This window comes from Solanum dulcamara, chromosome 3, assembly GCF_947179165.1.
Source record: "Solanum dulcamara chromosome 3, daSolDulc1.2, whole genome shotgun sequence".
Taxonomy (NCBI): Eukaryota; Viridiplantae; Streptophyta; class Magnoliopsida; order Solanales; family Solanaceae; genus Solanum; species Solanum dulcamara.
In genome coordinates this window covers 62045515-62063577 of record NC_077239.1, presented here as the reverse complement: position 1 = coordinate 62063577, position 18063 = coordinate 62045515, and the positions used below count along the sequence as shown (strand labels likewise).

General features: G+C 38.9%; 1 pseudogene; it reads right to left on the bottom strand.

The window, feature by feature from the left end:
• Window positions 1–2629: 2629 nt before the first annotated feature.
• On the bottom strand, window positions 2630–2747 carry LOC129883813 (5S ribosomal RNA; annotated as a pseudogene).
• Window positions 2748–18063: the final 15316 nt, after the last annotated feature.

Sequence of the window (18063 nt, the reverse complement as noted above, 5' to 3'; positions counted from 1 at the left end):
CTGTGAACACAAATTATGAATCTTGAACCATGTTCAGAGCTCATGAATAGAGTTACCCCAAGATTCATACACATATCACTTGTCACTTAGACCTAACACATGCAAAAAAGAAAGAACAGATAGGCTTTACATATTTATACCGAAACATGCCAAAAGAAGGAATAGCTTTACATACCTCTTATGAGTTACTCTTTATCCTGTTCGCCTCGTCGTCCTTTGAACCTATTCAACATGAAAGTAATACGAATATCAACCACTCTTAACTTTCCATCATCTTAGGTTGCACCTTAGTATTAATGGAACCTATTTCCTTGTTCGTCTCCTCAACTAGTTCTTTAATTAGTTAAGGCATTAACGAAAATTAGGAAGCACCTCCCCTATAAAGTGCCCTATCCAAATTTCCAATTACATCCCTAATAACTACAGACAACAAACAACAAAACCCTGCTGCATATACATATATAACATGGCGACATCACGCAACACAAGCTCCAAATAACTTGCTGAAAATTACGACACCAAAATAGGGTTTCTAGTCTTTATTTTGCAAAGCCTTTATTTATACGAAATGAGGGGTCGTGTGGCTGTTACAAGAAGCACCCACACCCCTTTTAGAACCCATTTAGTCCCTGCAAAAAAAACCCACACACCTGCAGCAGTACACCAGAAGCACAACACTTTACTTCGACGACAATTCAACTATAGCAATTCCAATTTAGTTTATTTCGAACGTCAAGCATCTCTATGATGTTTTCACATTTCCAGCTAGTTAAACCACATATAATGCACTTCTTAACAATACCATAAACTCCAAATTAATATTAGAAACATTACCTTACCCTAAACTCGTCAAACTCGCCAAAATTATCAAAACTCGAATTCTGGACAGCCTACTGTCTTGTATTGTCGGTTAGTTTCGAAGGGGTAATTGAGGGAAAAAGGATTTGTGTCCTCAATGAAAGTTATAGACATGTTTCATAGGGTCACAAAAAATTTCGAATCACCCCTACAGCAATTTTGTACAAAACTATATGCCCTAAATACTAACAGCAGTCCTTGTAGAATTTTTAAAACGAACCCTGGGCAGCACCTCACCTACACTTACACAAGGAGTTATACTTGTATTACTAACAGCAGTTTAATTCAAAAACGGGTCTGTTCCCTAGCGTTTTCTCTTTAAGCTTCTCTTAGTTTCCAAGTGTAGAACTGAAAATATTATTCCGTAGGCATCGTAATATACATATATACACCTCCACGTAGTTGAGGAACAGCGTAGATAATTAATTGATGGAAAAATATTGGAGACTTACCTCCTTTTAGGTGCTGCCGTAGCTCCTCTCTTCTCCCTCTTAACTTTTCTCTCAATTTTTAAGTGTAGCAAAGGATGAACAATGAAGTTCCTAGTCATCCATACATATATATATATGCCTTTTTGTAGAGTGACACATGGCATCACCTAAGGGTGACATGTGTCACACCCTTAGGCAGCCACGTCACCTCATGCAACCAATCACATGCTGCCACGTGGCGATGTGGGACCCACCTCAAGTAGGTGTGTCACATACTAGATACAAGTAAGTGCATTACCTACTTAGTCAAAGTAGGTGCATCACCTGCTTTCTTTCGAGTAGGTGCTACACCTCCTTCCACCTCTCCCATGGGTTCGTAATCTCGTCTTACTCTAGGAGCCTATGTAATCCTTGCTACATAAGCTTAACATGTACTCCAGTGGCTTAGTTATGTAATTCATCCAAGTTGGTATCTTACGTAAGTAAGTCGAGTCCTACGATTTGTTATTTTGGCCTCCAATTCGTTTCAAATCCTTATAGACCTATTTCCAACCTTCACTCTTAAGGGGTGTCACGTCCTCCCTTCCTTAGAGTTATTTAATCATGTTATAGATAATCTGGGTCATGGGACAACTTTGAAGAAGCTTAAAAAGACGTTCCGAAGCATAAAGGTACGGGGTATAACATCCTTCCCACCTTTAGAACATTCATCCTCAAATGTAAACCAAAACCTTCCTCCAGACCTTATACCGATTATATGGAGAGGTCCTCTATCCCATTGCCATAACATATACTTTCATCGAGCAATCAATATCAGAGTTCGAAAGGTTAGTTTTACCTGTAGGCATAGGGAACATGTGATATTTCTTTTTCATTTCTTTTTTCCAGTTCTCTTACCACACATCATATTGCACCCTTTACACGAACATGTGTAGGAGCTTAAAGTATCTTAGAAAATGCCTTAGCATCGCCATACTAGTCTGGACGTAAACCTATATCATTCCTTACTTCCTTCATCTAATGTTAAGGCTCTACTATAGCTTTTGTCCTTAGTACTGATTGTACATTAAAGGTTTTGCTTCAAACCATCTTATACCTTCCCTTAATGTATTCGAGTATGGCATTTAAATGGCTACTACCGACTTCTTTTATCAGGTAATCACCTGGTTTTACTCTTGGCATACCTCCATTCGTAGGTTGCATCAATTCTTTTACAAAGCTACATCCCCTATCCCAAAGGGTCTTATCATCTTTCACGGTGGAATCACATATCCACAATACCTCTTTATACCACAATGCCATGCAAGGCCAACATTTACATATATCCATATCATCTCATGTCATAGCCATATAGGTCTTCCCAGAAGGTTACCCATCCTAGTACCACTCTCGCCCAAGCACACTTAAATTTGGAGTTCTAATATGATCCAGTGCGTTAGTGCTGGTATGATTGCATCCTGCCCCTTGGGGTGAATACCTACAGAAGAAGACGATAACCCAGCAGCTGATCCGATAGGCCAAGCTACACCTCCCAAGTTACCCTTATATCCTTATTACATGGACCACATCCTATCTTCAGCCACTTTCTCACTAAGCTTTACTTATTCTCATAACGATCCTCGTTATATTCATATCACATCCTGTTCATATTCTATCCCATAGTCTAACACTTCTTAACCTTTTTCACGATCCTTACTATGGGTTACTTACCCTTCTTAGTTAGTCTTATCCCTGTGTATAAATTCCATCGGTGACTCAATATATTGTTCTATCCAGAACTACCGGTCTTCTCTACATCATTTTCCTAGGGTCACAAGTCTTTTCCAGCTTCGGTTTACTATATCAATACCGACCTCCTAGTTTATATTGCCATCAATTTAGCAATTAACTTATTTCTCAAGGTTAGCCATACTCATGGTCTATCCAAATTTCATCATTAATGTGGGCACGACCTTTAAAGACATACCACAGCCTTGTATCTCATTCTCTTTTTATTTCTAGGAAAATTTGGGTGGAGTTTTCTTTGTATTTCTCCCTATCTCAACCCCTGCATGCAGGAAATGCCAACAGTGCCTTACAGGGCACGCATGTATATATTCAGATCATATCATACCGCAGCCACACAGGGCACACATATATATTCATATCATCTCATATTGCGGCCACACAGGGCGCCCACAATTAACAGTATGGAAAGGGACTTACCTTGTATGTCCACTCGAACTACACTTATTACACTTTCTTGTATACTTTCCCTTTCATTTTTCAACTTTATTTCTCAATCGTATTGCAACACCTTACCTGACATAGGTCCTTCGTGCCTTTGCTTACCTGCGTGCTTCATAACATCCAATATTATCAGTCACCTCCGTCTATTGATATTGTCCTTCTGCTGAAATAACCAGCTAGTATGAGGAATTTCATTCCCTAAGACTCGGCTCTATCGAAAGATCATAGTTATGAAAGAAAAGTAACATCCTAAAAGTCCTGTAGCCTCTTGTCTATAGATGTGGTGCACACCACACCGATAAACAAGACTCTACTAGACACGGTCTGTAGACACTTCAAGGATGAACTGCTCTGATACCACTTCTGTTATGACCCAAACCTATAGGCCGTGACTGGGGTCCAACTTGGACCCCCGTATACGTAACTTTCATATATAACTAAAACCCCAATACGTCAAAACATTTTCATGTTCATGTAGCCTCCTTCATTCGTATCGTATCATGAAAGAGAATGCAAGCCGACAAGGCTACCATAACAAAAACATTCACAGCGTGCCGTATAGGCACAACCGAAATAACCTCATGAACAACCCACACATACATGTCTACAGGCCTCTAAGAATAACACGGTAACATATGGCAAGACAGGGCCCCCGCCGTACCCCTGACTAAGCAAATACGTATATACATCGGAGGGCGAGTACCAAAAAAACTAGGCTCCGAAATAGTGGAGCACCTCCAATCATAGGTGAGCGGAAATTTGGAGCTGGTGGATCTCTAAACTGAACATCTGTAACTGCGGGCATGAAACGCAGCCCCCCAAAGAAAGAGGGTCAGTATGATATATGTACTGAGTATATAAGCATACATTACTAAGATAACAACTGAAATAGGGATGTAGGAAATGAAGTATAACATTTAATAGGGTACTGTACCTGCACCTTATAAAATAAATTCCTGTATACCAATATCACGTATCGTATCTGTCTCGCTCGGGGACTCGATATCACAAATACATCAACTATCACGATAGGCATATGCACATTGTTAGCACTGTGGAATGTACAGCCTGATCCATATATATAGCAAGCACATACCGAGGAACGACGGCCCGATCTATATATCATGTAATAATGCCGAGGAACGATGGCCTGATCCGTATATCTCATGATAATGCCGAGGTATGAGGGCCTGATCCGTATCTCATATATTAGTGTCGAGGAACGATGGCCTGATCCGTATACATGCATATCATATTATAAAGTCGAGGTACGACGGCCCGATCTATATAATATATAATCTGTCGTGGAACGTACGATCCGATCCTTACTTAGGAAAATATGCCGATGTACATCCGGCCCGATCCATATATATATCATAATGCATATACGTGCATGCAAAACTCTGTAACATATCAAACATCCCTTAGATATCATCATAAAGCATGTTCAAGAGCCCCTAGGTGTAGGAGCTTACACATCCCACCACTATTCAACCTATAGGAAGCTCAAGGGTCGATGTTCAACTACTTCCAGGCCCTTATCATTCAAAAGTGGGTACAAGTCATGAGTTACATCCAGAATCTATAAATGGGGCTATATCCAAATCCATGTCCTATAAAACCTTTAGTCTAGTCTTTCTCGAAGTAGGAAAACACAAGCTTTACATGCACCACTTCCAATCACATGGAAGACTTGAACAGTAATGACTCAACTTGTTATAGGAGTTCTAATCAGTAGGAAGTGAACAAGAGTCTTAACTCACCCTCAGAGTTTTAAGAGTGGAATAACTTCAAACTTCATATACACAATACTTAAATCTAAGTCGTGCCAAAGGAGAGGAAGAATAACTTTACATACACTACTTCTCAGTATATAGAATACTTGAGGAATGGAAGCTTAACTACTTTAAGAGTCTTAACATTCAACTGTGAATACGAATTATGAATCATGAACCATGTTCAGAGCTCATGAATAGAGTTACCCCAAGATTCATACACATATCACTTGTCACTTAGACCTAACACATGCCCAAAAGAAAAAACAGATAGGCTTTACATATTTATACCGAAACATGCCAAAAGAAGGAATAGCTTGACATACCTCTTATGAGTTACTCTTTATCTGGTTCGCCTCATCATCCTTTGAACCTATTCAACATGAAAGTAATACGAATATCAATCACTCTTAACTTTCCAGCATCTTAGGTTGCACCTTAGTATTCATGGAACCTATTTCCTTGTTCGTCTCCTCAACTAGTTCTTTAATTAGTTAAGGCATTAACGAAAATTAGGAAGCACCTCCCCTATAAAGTGCCCTATCCGAATTTCCAATTACATCCCTAATAAATACAGCCAACCAACAACAAAACCCTGTAGCATATACATATAAAACATGGCGACATCACGCAACACAAGCTCCAAACAACTTGCTGAAAATTACGACACCAAAATAAGGTTTCTAGTCCTTATTTCGCAAAGCGTTTCTTTATACGAAATGAGGGGTCGTGTGGATGTTACAAGAAGAACCCACACCCCATGTAGAACCCATTTAGTCCCTGCAAAAAAACCCCACACACGTGCAGCAGTACACCACAAGCAGAACACTTTACTTCGACGACAATTCAACTATAGCGATTCCAATTTAGTTTATTTCGAATGCCAAGCATCTCTATGATGTTTTCTAACTTCCAGTTAGTTAAACCACATATAATGCACTTATTAACAATACCATAAACTCCAAATTAAGATTAGAAACATTACCTTACCCTAAACTCGTCAAACTCGCCAAAATTATCAAAATGCGAATTCTGGACAGCCTACTGTCTTGTATTGTCGGTTAGTTTCGAAGGGGTAATTGAGGGAAAAAGGATTTGTGTCCTCAATGAAATTTATAGACATGTGTCTTAGGGTCGAAAAAAATTTCGAATCACCCCTACAGCAAATTTGTACAAAACTATATGCCCCAAATACTAACAGCAGTCCTTGTAGAATTTTTAAAATGAACCCTGGGCAGCACCTCACCTATACTTACTGATCCTTTTTAGAGAATATAAAAGCAAAACTGGGTTTTATAGTCTAAATGAAAGTTATATCCCTATGAAATATCTTTCCAAAACATCTTGAATAACTTGAAACGAATTCTTACAGAAGGAGTTATACTTGTATTACTAACAGCAGTTTAATTCAAAAACGGGTCTGTTCCCTAGCATTTTCTCTTTAAGCTTCTCTTAGTTTTCCAAGTGTAGAACTGAAAATATGGTTCCGTAGGCATCGTAATATACATATATACACCTCCACGTAGTTGAGGAACAACGTAGATAATTAATTGATGGAAAAATATTGGAGACTTACCTCCTTTTAGGTGCTGCCGTAGCTCCTCTCTTCTTCCTCTTAAATTTTCTCTCAATTTTAAAGTGTAGCAAAGGATGAACAATGAAGTTCCTAGTCATCCATACATATATATATGCCTTTTTGTAGAGTTGCACGTGGCATCCCCTAAGGGTGACACGTGTCACACCCTTAGGCAGTCATATCACCTTATGCAACCAATCACATGCTGCCACGTGGCGATGTGGGACCCACCTCAAGTAGGTGTGTCACATACTAGATACAAGTAAGTGCATCACCTACTTAGTCAAAGTAGGTGCATCACCTGCTTTCTTTCGAGTAGGTGCTACGCCTCCTTTCGCCTCTCCCATGGGTTTGTAATCTCGTCTTACTCTAGGAGCCTATGTAATCCTTGCTACGTAAGCTCAACATGTACTCCAGTGGCTTAGTTATGTAAGTCGTCCAAGTTGGTAGCTTACGTAAGTAAGTCGATTCCTACGATTTGTTATTTTGGCCTCTAATTCGTTTCAAATCCTTATAGACCTATTTCCAACCTTCACTCTTAAGGGGCGTCACGTCCTCCCTTCCTTAGAGTTATTTAATCATGTTATAGATAATCTGGGTCATGGGACAACTTTGAAGAAGCTTAAGAAGACATTCTGAAGCATAAAGGTACGCGGTATAACATCCTTCCCCCCTTTAGAACATTCGTCCTCGAATATAAACCAAAGCCTTCCTCCAGACCTTATACCGATTATATGGAGAGGTCCTCTATCCCGTTGCCAAAACATATACTTTCATCGAGCAATCAATATCAGAGTTCCAAAGGTTAGGATTACCTGTAAGCATAGGGAACATGTGATATTTCTTTTTCATTTCTTTTTTCCAGTTCTCTTACCGCACATCATATTGCACCCTTTACATGAACATGTGTAGGAGATTAAAGTATCTCAGAAGATGCCTTCGCATCGCCATACTAGTCTACACATAAACCTATATCATTTTTTACTTCCTTCATCTAATGTTAAGGCTCCACTATAGCTTTTGTCCTTAGTACTGATTGTACCTTAAAGGTTTTGCTTCAAACCATCTTATAACTTCCCTTAATGTATTCGAGTATGGCAGTTAAATGGCTACTACCGACTTCTTTTATCAGGTAATCACCTGGTTTTACTCTTGGCATACCTCCATTCGTAGGTTGCATCAATTCTTTTGCAAAGCTACATCCCCTATCCCAAAGGGTCTTATTATCTTTCACGGTGGAATCACATATCCACAATACCTCTTTATACCACAATGCCATGCAAGGCCAACATATACATATATCCATATCATCTCATGTCACAGCCGTATAGGGCTTCTCAGGAGGTTACCCATCCTAGTACCCATCTCATGCCAACAGTGCCTTACAGGGCACGCATGTATATATTCAGATCATATCATACCGCAGCCACACAGGGCACACATATATATTCATATCATCTCATATTGCGGCCACACAGGGCGCCCACAATTAACAGTATGGAAAGGGACTTACCTTGTATGTCCACTCGAACTACACTTATTACACTTTCTTGTATACTTTCCCTTTCATTTTTCAACTTTATTTCTCAATCGTATTGCAACACCTTACCTGACATAGGTCCTTCGTGCCTTTGCTTACCTGCGTGCTTCATAACATCCAATATTATCAGTCACCTCCGTCTATTGATATTGTCCTTTTGCTGAAATAACCAGCTAGTATGAGGAATTTCATTCCCTAAGACTCAGCTCTATCGCATGATCATAGTTATGAAAGAATATTAACATCCTCAAAGTCCTGTAGCCTCTTGTCTATAGATGTGGTACAAAACACACCGATAAACAAGACTCTACTAGACACGGTCTATAGACACTTCAACCCCATAGGCCGTGACTGGGGTCCAACCTGGACTCCCATATACATAACTTTCAAATATAACTAAAACCCCTATACGTCAAAACATTTTCATATTCATGTAGCCTCCTTCATTCGTATTGTATCATGAAAGAGAATGCAAGCCGACAAGGCTACCATAACAAAAACATTCACAACGTGCCGTATAGTCACAAACGAAATAACCTCATGAACAACCCACACATACATGTCTACAGGCCTCTAAGAATAGCACGGTAACATATGGCAGGACAGGGCCCCCGCCGTACCCCTGACTAAGCAAATACGTATATACATCGGAGGACGAGTACCAAAAAAACTAGGCTCCAAAATAGTGGAGCACCTCCAATCATAGGTGAGCGGAAATTTAGAGCTGGCGGATCTCTAAACTAAACATCTGTAACTGCGGGCATGAAATGCAGCCCCCCGAAGAAAGAGGGTCAGTACGATATATGTACTGATTATATAAGCATACATTACTAAGATAACAACTGAAATAGGGATGCAGGAAATGAAGTATAATATTTAATAGGGTACTGTACCTGTACCTTATAAAATAAATTCCTGTATACCAATATCACGTATCGTATATGTCCCGCTCGAGGACTCAATATCACAAATACATCAACTATCACGATAGGCATATGCACATTGTTAGCACTGTGGAATGTATAACCCGATCCATATATATAGCAAGCACATGCCGAGGAACGACGGCCCGATCCATATATCATGTAATAATGCCGAGGAACGATAGCCTGATCCGTATATCTCATGATAATGCCCAGGTATCAGGGCCTGATCCGTATCTCATATATTAGTGTCGAGGAACGATGGCCTGATCCGTATACATGCATATCATATAATAATGTCGACGTACGACGGCCCGATCTATATAATATATAATCTGTCGTGGAACGTACGATCCGATCCTTACATAGGAAAATATGCCGAGGTACATCCGGCCCGATCCATATATATATCATAATGCATATATGTGCACGCAAAACTCTGTAACATATCAAACATCCCTTAGATATCATCATAAAGCATGTTCAAGAGCCCCTAGGTGTAGGCGCTTACACATCCCAACACTATTCAACCTATAGGAAGCTCAAGGGTCGATGTTCAACTACTTCCAGGCCCTTATCATTCAAAAGTGGGTACAAGTCATGAGTTACATCCAGAATCTATAAATGGGGCTATATCCAAATCCATGTCCTATAGAACCTTTAGTCTAGTCTTTCTCGAAGTAGGAAAAGACAAGCTTTACATGCACCACTTCCTATCACATGGAAGACTTGAACAGTAATGACTCAACTTGGTACAGGAGTTCTAATCAGTAGGAAGTGAACAAGAATCTTAACTCACCCTCAGAGTTTTAAGAGTGGAATAACTTCAAACTTTATATACACAATACTTATATCTAAGTCGTGCCAAAGGAGAGGAAGAATAACTTTACATACACTACTTCTCAGTATATAGAATACTTGAGGAATGGAAGCTTAACTACTTTAAGAGTCTTAACATTCAACTGTGAACACGAATTATGAATCATGAACCATGTTCAGAGCTCATGAATAGAGTTACCCCAAGCTTCATACATATATCACTTGTCACTTAGACCTAACACATGCCCAAAAGAAATAACAGATAGGCTTTACATATTTATACCAAAACATGCCAAAAGAAGGAATAGCTTTACATACCTCTTATGAGTTACTCTTTATCTCGTTCGCCTCGTCATCCTTTGAACCTATTCAACATGAAAGTAATACGAATATCAACCACTCTTAACTTTCCAACATCTTAGGTTGCACCTTAGTATTCATGGAACCTATTTCCTTGTTCGTCTCCTCAACTAGTTCTTTAATTAGTTAAGGCATTAACGAAAATTGGGCAGCACCTCCCTATAAAGGGCCCTATCCGAATTTATAATTACATCCCTAATAACTACAGCCAACCAACAACAACACCCTACAGCATATACATATAAAACATGGCCACATCACGTAACACAAGCTCCAAACAACTTGCTGAAAATTACGGCACCAAAATAGGGTTTCTAGTCTTTATTTCGCAAAGCCTTTATTTATACGAAATGAGATGTCGTGTGGCTGTTACAAGAAGCACCCATACCCCTTGTAGAACCCATTTAGGCCTTGAAAAAAAAAAACCACACACCTTCAGCAGTACACCACAAGCACAACACTTTACTTCGACGATAATTCAACTATAGCGATTCCAATTTAGTTTATTTCGAACGTCAAGCATCTCTATGATGTTTTCACATTTACAGCTAGTTAAACCACATATAATGCACTTCTTAACAATACCATAAACTCCAAATTAATAGTAGAAACCTTACCTTACCCTAAACTCATCAAACTCGCCAAAATTATCAAAACGCTAATTCTGGACTGCCTACTATCTTGTATTGTCGGTTAGTTTCGAAGGGGTAATTGAGGGAAAAAGGATTTGTGTCCTCAATGAAAGTTATAGAAATGTGTCTTAGGGTCTCAAACAATTTTGAATCACCCCTACATCAATGTTTTACAAAACTATATGCCCCAAATACTAACAGCAGTCCTTGTAGAATTTTTAAAACGAACCTGGGCAGCACCTCACCTACACTTACTCATGCTTTTTAGAGAATATAAAATCAAAACTGGGTGTTATAGTCTAAGTGAAAGTTATATCCCTATGAAATATATTTTCAAAACATCTTGAATCACTTGAAACGAATCCTTACACAAGGAGTTATACTTGTATTACTAACAGCAGTTTAATTCAAAAACGGGTCTGTTCCCTAGCGTTTTCTTTTTAAGCTTCTCTTAGTTTTCCAAGTGTAGAAATGAAAATATGGTTCCGTAGGCATTGTAATATACATATATACACCTCCACTTAGTTGAGGAACACCGTAGATAATTAATTGATGGAAACATATTGGAGACTTACCTCCTTTTAGGTGCTGCCGTAGCTCCTCTCTTCTACCTCTTAACTTTTCTCTCAATTTTTAAGTGTAGCAAAGGATGAACAATGAAGTTCCTAGTCATCCATACATATATATATGCCTTTTTGGAGAGTGACACGTGGCATCCCCTAAGGGTGACACATGTCACAACCTTAAGCAGCCACGTCACCTCATGCAACCAATCACATGCTGCCACATGGTGATATAGGACCCACCTCAAGTAGGTGTGTCACATACTTGGTCCAAGTAGGTGAATCACCTACTTAGTCAAAGTAGGTGCATCACCTGCTTGCTTTCGAGTAGGTGCTACGCCTCCTTCCGCCTCTCCTGTGGGTTCGTAATCTCGTCTTACTCTAGGAGCCTATGTAGTCCTTGCTACGTAAGCTCAACATGTACTCCAGTGGCTTAGTTATGTAAGTCGTCCAAGTTGGTAGCTTACGTAAGTAAGTCGAGTCCTAAGACTTGTTATTTTGGCCTCCAATTCATTTCAAATCCTTATAGACCTATTTCCAACCTTCACTCTTAAGGGGCGTCACGTCCTCCCTTCCTTAGAGTTATTTAATCATGTTATAGATAATTTGGGTCATGGGACAACTTTGAAGAAGCTTAAGAAGATGTTCCGAAGCATAAAGGTATGGGGTATAACAGGCGAATACATGGACCTTGTGTGTCCCCCATGGGTTCCATTTTGAGATTCAGCGGATGTGTTTCATTAGAACAGACATGCATCACTTTACGTACATCACATTGCATTTTGTTACATCTTATCTATCATCATGCAGTTGTGTATAGTCCTCTTGTGTTTATGTGTTTGATATATTTAATATTGATTTGACTTATTCTGTGATGCTAATGAGCTATTTTTTATCTATGTTCTATATGAACTGTGTAGTACAGATTAGGCTGATTTCTTTGCTGGTTGTAGTTTAGAAGGTTTAGTTGGGATAAAAGGAGCCTATTAGATTTACTTTGTTTTGTTAGTTGGCTTACTGAGTACCATGTTTTCTAGTACTCACTCATTTCTATCTACGCCTATGTAGGTTCCGAGCCCAGACAATGATTCAGTTTCTCCTTCTTATTTTGAGGCTTTTGAGGAGACTTAAGAGGTAACTGATTTATGCTTGCAATCTCACTTGTCCCTTTTATTATACTTTATTCTATTCAAGAAACAAAGACACTAGACACTGAAACTTATATTCATTTTTATTTTTATTGTATTAGAGGCTTGTACATGTGACAACCAATCTTTGAGGATTTTTGTAGTTGACTAAGACTTCCTCTTTTGATATATGTCTATCTTATTTATGTTGTTTCCACATTACTTTCATAGTTGATTGGATTTAGACTAACTTCTTTCAGTGGGAATGGATAAGTGTCATCACACTCGAGTTTAAGTCGTAACAAAATGGTATCAAAGATCCAGGTTCATAGGTCTCACATGTACAAGAAAAGTCTAAGTAGAGTCTCAAGGATCAGTGCAGAGACGTCTATACTTATCTTTAAGATTTTATGAAGACTGTTAGGAAACTTTCTTTATTCATTCTTTCTTATCGTGAATGGTTATTATCGCAAGTGTTGAGTATCACGTGTGGCTTTTGCAGATGTCGAGGACCAAAGCCATAACAATTGGTAGAGGGGAGGCAAACCTGAGGCAGTTGTTGAGACCCAAGATAGGGATAGGGGTAGGGCTTAAGCAAGAGGTCGTGCTCGTGGAGTGGCACCAGGTAGAGGTCATACCCGATGAGTGGCACCAGCCCGAGGTCCTGCTAAAAAGGCTTCTCTTGAGCCACAAGTTAATTCTAGAGAGGAATAAGTCCCTCCCGAGATTGCTATTACACTGTTGCTTCAGGCTACTCTGTTGTGAGTGTTGGGTTCACTTGAGGGCTTCACATAGAGTATGGGTGTGATTGGTACACTAGAAGGTCCTCAGACTAGAGCAGGGGCTCAGACCCCAAAGCAACATCAAGTCCCAATTGTTCATGATCAAGTGGGCCAGCCACCACAAGTTTCTTAACCAACTACCGGTGCATGAGTTGCTCCTGATATGGTTCTGACAGTAGTTGATCAGTAGTGTTACGAGAGGTTTCAGAAGATGAAACCACCCCAGTTTTAGGGTGGTAAGAGTAAGGATGCACATGAGTTCTTAACTTTGAGCCATGAGATGCTTGAGGCAGTTAGTATGGTTGACGCCTATGGTGTTCTTTTTATTGCACTCCAGCTATGATGGTCAGCCAAAGAGTGATGGAGGACATTTATGAGGTCTAGTATCACGATCCGACCTATGGCCTAGTTGTAAGACGATGATTAGAATTTTGAAGGACTCCAACCAAGACTCTTAGCACAACCTTTATGAGCATACAAAAGGAATTAAGCAATAAAGCTAAATCAAGATATGAAAGCAAAATCTCAAGTAGAAAATAAGTCTTGAATGAGAAAACGACAACATAGACTTTTATATCTAGCATGCCTCTAATAACTCGATGGAGGCATAAGATAAGCTCCTAGCTCACCCATATAGACAACATAAGATAATAAAGTAACAATTGTCAAGATAAGAAATAAGTGTTATGTCCTCGAAAGGAGAGGACTCACCAATATTACGGAGCTAATAGATAAACTCTAGCCATGAGCGGGAGGAGGAATAACGTGATCATCAATCCCTACATTATGGTACAATGTAGGAAAAAGGTATATTATAGTACATGGAATGTACTAAGTATGTGAAAATATGCATGAGCAATACAACATAGTACATAATCAATATGAATCATGGGATGCAAGACCAATATCTTTAAAATATGAGTAAAGTCATGAAATCATTAAAACATTTATCTTATTGGTCAATGCATCAAAAGAATCTCATAATCATCATATGAACTCATAACTCAACTGAAACTATGTAGGATAGGACATTTAACCGACATATAAGACCATGTGAGCTAATACATGGAATCTAATGACTTATACATCGAGACAGGGAAGGCTACCTCGCTAAGGCATACTCCATTAAGTAACTCTTTTAACTTTCCTATGTTGATCCACTAGCTTTTCCATATTGACATCATTGAAAACCTAACTGGGCAACGTAGTTTGGGACTAAAGGTTGCTACTTCAATTCCCTTAGGTAACCAACTACCTTACTGGACCAAACCCAACCTAAAATTCCTCTCAGTGCTTAGTCATTATCCAAATAGAACTCATAATACATGATCATAAATGTCATAGGAAACAATAATAACTACTTATCAATCCATATTTATGAAACATCTTAAGAATAGAGCATTTAGCATCATCATAGAAAATCATAGGATTAGCTCATCTATCATATAGTTCATGCGATGTGGGTGTAGGCCTTCCCTCATTACATATTTTTGATCATAAACATCTTTAGGGGCTTAGCGTTCCCTATCATTAACTTGATTGAAATATCATAGAATCATCATTCATAAACTTCTTTGCATAAAGCATCTTTAACTCATTCATAAAGCTTTCATAGAATATAACTTGAAAAATCATGACATATCTCACAAATCATACTAGAAACTAGCATATAGTATGGTTCATTAAAATTCAACTTTAAATCATGCAATATGATGTGAATTATGCATAATTGAGCTAATATCATTAAAATATATCATAATTAAGAAGACCCAATAATAATCATGAAATTAGGACAATTAATTGAAGAAATCATAAGAGAATTAAGAAGAGATCTTTGGAATTCCATGGGTAAAAGGAACCCATAGATGAAGTCTTACATACCTTAACATTGATGAGCCCTAAATTGAAGATAATGAAAGCTTGACCTTAAAGAAAATCCCCTTGAATAGCTTGAGGAAGAAGAAGACCTTAAGAGAAAACTTGGGAGAGAAGACTTTGAATTTTGGGGAATTATGTGAGAATAAGAGAGTTAGGGGAATTTAGGTTAGTTAATAAGTTGGAATCTAGCCTCAAACATTCATTAATGAGAATATAGGTAAATACCAAAATACCCTTCATTAAAACTGAAAAATGAGGCTACATGGAGGATCCAACATGGTCTGTGAACTTCATCACGGCCCGTGGTATTGCCCGTGGTCAGTTGCATAAACTTTGAGAAGGGAAAAATCTGCATGACCTCTTTCACAGAGACCATGATGGTCCGTGAAGGTCATCACTGCCTGTGGTGAGGGCCGTGATGAAGGTTGGTGGTTCTGCAGGGGTGAGAACAACAGAACCCACCATGGTCTGTGAAAGGCTATACAACTCATGGTGGTTGGGACGTGGTCTCTTCCTTGGAATAATTTATGAGGGTCTCAGGGGAGGGGTCACCACAGCCCGTGGTCCCTGTCGTGGACCCCTCCCTATAGGATATAAGGTTTTGAAGCTCTACCACAGTGGCACACCACGAACCATGGTGATGAGCATGACCCGTGATGTGCTTCATGGTCATCACCTGGTCCCAAAAGTTGAGTTTTTCAAAGAATTCATCTTTTAATCCTTGTTTTTCCACTTTCCATGTTTGGTGGTCTTACAATATCTCCCCCTTGGAAACATTTGTACTCGAATGAGACTTAAGCTAGCATGAATGGAATAGGAAAGGAACATAATGGCCAAATATGAATGCAAAACATCTCAAAAATGCATAAAATATGAAATCTTTAATTTCAAACTAAAATATGACTTTAAAACTCATTTCATCAACATGTATGCATATGAAAGCATGAGAACAACTGAAACATGTGATTTGGTCTAATTGGATCATAAAGGAACTAAATACCTCAACTAGGCACGGAAGGAAAAATATGAGGATATCGAGACATCATATCGGATTTGGCTTCAAATGTAGCACCTTCAACCTCTTGGTTCCTCCATAACACTTTAACTGAAGCTATTTCTTTGTTTTTCAACTTTCTAACTTGCCGTTCTAAGATCTCAACCAGAACCTCCTCATTTGAAATACTCTCTTTAACCTCAATATTGTTCAATGGAACAATGGAGCTGTTCAATGGAACAATGGAGCTAGGATCACCAATAAATTTCCTCAACAAAGACACATGGAACACCGGATGCACCAATGCCAAATTTGAAGGCAAATCCAACTCATAAGCGACCTATCTAATCCGCCTCAAAATATGATATGGCCTAAAATAATGAGAAGTTAGCTTTCCTTTCTTACCAAAACACATCACACCCTTCATGAGTGAGATTTTCAAGTAAACCCAATTATTTACCTCAAATTCAAGTTCTCTCCTTCTCACATCCGAATAAGACTTTTGTCGTCTTTGGGCTATTTTCAATCTATCTCTAATCAACCTTACTTTCTCCATATCCTCAAAAAATAACTCGGGTCCTATCAAACCAACTTCACCTACCTCAAACCAACAAATAGGGGATCTATACCTCCTACCATACAAAGCCTCAAATAGAGCCATCTCAATGCAGGAGAGATAACTATAATTATAAGTAAACTCTATCAATGGCCCCAATTTACTTTTAAATTGATAACACATGCTCTCAACATGTCCTCTATAGTTTGAATGGTGCTCTCGACCTGACCATCCATCTGTGAGTGAGAAGTTATACTAAGCTTCACTTGAGTATCGTGGCCCTTTTGGAAAGACCTCCAAAACTGAGATGTAAATTGAGTGCCTCGATTGGAGATGAAATAAAATGGAACACCATGAAGCTTGACCAACTCTTGGATATACAATCTAGCATAGTCCTTGGATGTATATAAAGTCTTAATAGGAAAGAAATAAACCGATTTAGTCATTCGGTCAACAATTACCCAAATAGAATCATGTTGCCTACGAGTAAAAGGCAAACCAGTAATAAAGTCAATACTCAAGGCTTCCCACTTCTAAGTAGGAATCTCAATGTCTTAAGCCAAACATCCCAACCTTCACTTGTTGACAATTAGGACACTTAGCCACAAATTTTGCAATAACCCTTTTCATACCATTCCACCAATACACTTCCCTCAAATCTCGATGCATCTTTTTGGAACCTCGGACAATATCATATATTTCAACCCATCAACATTCGAAACACACTATCTGTCTTCATATCTCAAACCACCATCTTCCCCTTGGTAGAAAGCCTCAATGACTTTTCGGCAACTGCTTTCTTCAATTTCACCAAAGCAGGATCACTATCTTGTTTTTCCTTTATATCCACCACAAAAGATGATTCGGAATCATTTTGCACAATAACACCACCATCCTCAGAATCAACCAATCGAACACCCAAACAGGCTAATCTATCCAAATCCTAAACTAGCTCTTTCTTCTCATCCCCAATATGGGAAACACTGTTCATGGACAATCTACTAAAGGCGTCATCAACAA